Here is a 2,500-nt window from a genome sequence, read left to right on the forward strand (position 1 = left end):
ACAGGCTTGCTGTTTTCACGACCCTGCCCCCGGAGAAAAGTCGTAGGGCAAAATTTGCGAGGTGTTCCGCTGTGTGGAAGCCTAGCATAAAAATAAACAAGGCAGATACATCCTATCCGCCATGACTTTTCCCCCACAGAAATTATCCCAACTTTCACGATGTAAAGTTCGGTTCTCAAACCTGTCGTAATGTGGGCCAGTTCTCAAAAGGCACCGAGACAGAACTGGCTCCACACCAGCAACAGCACTGTCCTCGTGGAAAAGAGCTAACAGACAGGCAGACAGACAGAGAGACAGAGAGAGAGAGAGAGAGAGAGAGAGAGAGAGAGAGGGACAGAGAGAGAGAAGGAGAGAAACAGACAGAGAGAACCCAGACACTGCCCACACAGGCCAGAGGTATAGAGGGCTTCACTACTCAGACCAGAGGAAAATCTATCAGGACTTTATTTGTGTGTGAGTGTGTCCATGTGCGTGTGTGTGTGAGTGTGTCCATGTGCGTGTCCGTGTGTGTGTGTGTGTCCATGTGCGTGTCCGTGTGTGTGTGTGTGTCCATGTGCGTGTCCGTGTGTGTGTGTGTGTCCATGTGCGTGTCCATGTGTGTCTCTGTGTGTCCATGTGCGTGTGTGTCCATGTGCATGTCCATGTGTGTGTGTGTGTGTCCATGTGCGTGTCCATGTGAGTGTGTGTGTGTCCATGTGTGTGTGTGTGTGTGTGTGTATGTGTGTGTACTGGTTTGGTTGAGTATGACAGGCAGTGATTTAGATAGAGCTGCTTCAGGCCTCATTCCCTAACCTCAGGCTGTGTAAGAGGCTGCAGGCACATACAGGTGCTGCCAACACACACACACACACACACACACACACAGAGAGGGAGGGAGAGAGAGAGAGAGAGAGAGCCTCTCTGGTGTAAGAGTATGTCTAAGAGAACAGAGGCAGCTCAGTGCGACACTCTTCAGTCTGTTAGTCCATTCACGAAAAAAATGACCTGCTTCCCAGTTTAAAGTCCATCTCTGCTGCATCCAAGCCACTATGAGTTGTGCTATGACTGATTTGTAGATAAAGGCAAAACTTGTTCATCTTTGACCTGTGCACAGTGATGTCTGTTTCCACATTCAGACAGCTGTTGTTACGTCAGGCAACACTAAATTATTCACAAATGATAAACTGTACTTGACCTAAATGTGTACAGTCCCATCTAACCACACTAACATCTCCCTGCGATCCACCAGTAGCACATACGCATGATTTATTAACGAACACACGTTGCTCCTTTCACATACAACAGGAGAAAGAGAGTGAGCGTGGTTGGGGCCACATTATGAGAACGGCTGTAAACTATCTGCCTTAAATTATACATATATGTAGCGCCACAGAGATCTGACCCACTTCGCTAAACTCACACAAATAAATACTTCTTAGAAACTTCTTCATCCAAAGGTTTTTTAGTATGCATGAAGTACTAAAATAATAACAACAAAAAAAAATCTCTGTCTCTCTCTCAAGACAAATCTGATTGTTTTTCTCCTCTGCCTCCTCCGATAAACATCAATATTAGCACAGCTTTCCCGAACCACTGCAAGTTACAGTGGGTCACTCGTATTAGGATTGGACTAAAGTTTCCTCGGTTCCGACCTTACGGGCCTAGTTCTGAAAGTACAAGAGCCTCTGGGTGATTTCGGGCTGAGGCAAACTCGCATCCTGAAAGCTAAACCTTTCGTGTCCCAGCACGGTGTAACTTTACACGGTGAATAAACTATGTTAAAAGGTGTGTTATTTTGGAGCCTGAAAAAAGGCGAATAGGGGCGCTTCACCTCACTCACACCTCTCTCATCAGTGTTAGCCTAGCAAGCCTAGCAGCAAAGCTAACTTAGTTCGCTAGCCTAATGGGCTAATTTAGCATGGAGTAGAACAAAGCAAGTCAGGCGACAGCGCGTATCTGTCTTAAGTACCCTGGTCTTGTCCGTGGACCAATTTAAAAAAAAAAAACCCGCCGAAACAGGAATAATTCATTGTAAAGTTCAAGGCTACCTCTTATCGTAACTTGCGCTGTTAAGTGCCAGTTTCTAATTTGCCAGCTGGTTTCACCGATAGCTAAATAGTAACTTCAAAGAATAAACGCGAGAGGAGCGAAGAGGCAAAGTTTTTCACGAGGAGATCAAAAGATTCATTCAGCTTCTCTCTCTGTTAGGACTTTCTATATTTGCGACGAACATCCCTGTTTCTTATCACAAATTATAATATCCCTTACGCTACAGTTGACGTTTTATAAACTAATTTCGCCTCAAGCAAAGTGATGGAAAGAATAAACCTCATCATACGCCCAGGAGCACTTTTCTCAGATTTACAAATTCCCAGTTCCCGTTACTGTTTTTTTTAAAAGTATTATTATTATTGTAGTCCCCTCTAATCCAGATCGCTCTAAATACTAATGAGTGATTTGCCTCTACTCTCTAATGAAGTTTTGCGGTTTCGTCCCAGCCAGGGACAACAAACCCAAACAC

General features: G+C 44.9%; 1 protein-coding gene across 1 annotated transcript in view; it reads right to left on the reverse strand.

Moving 5' to 3' along the window:
* pard3ab (par-3 family cell polarity regulator alpha, b) overlaps positions 1–2,500 on the reverse strand; it is a 67,487-nt gene that overhangs the window by 64,461 nt on the left and 526 nt on the right. The gene's annotated exons all lie outside the window — the stretch shown is intronic.

The sequence above is a fragment of the Chanos chanos genome, chromosome 5 (assembly GCF_902362185.1).
Source record: "Chanos chanos chromosome 5, fChaCha1.1, whole genome shotgun sequence".
NCBI classification, from domain to species: Eukaryota; Metazoa; Chordata; class Actinopteri; order Gonorynchiformes; family Chanidae; genus Chanos; species Chanos chanos.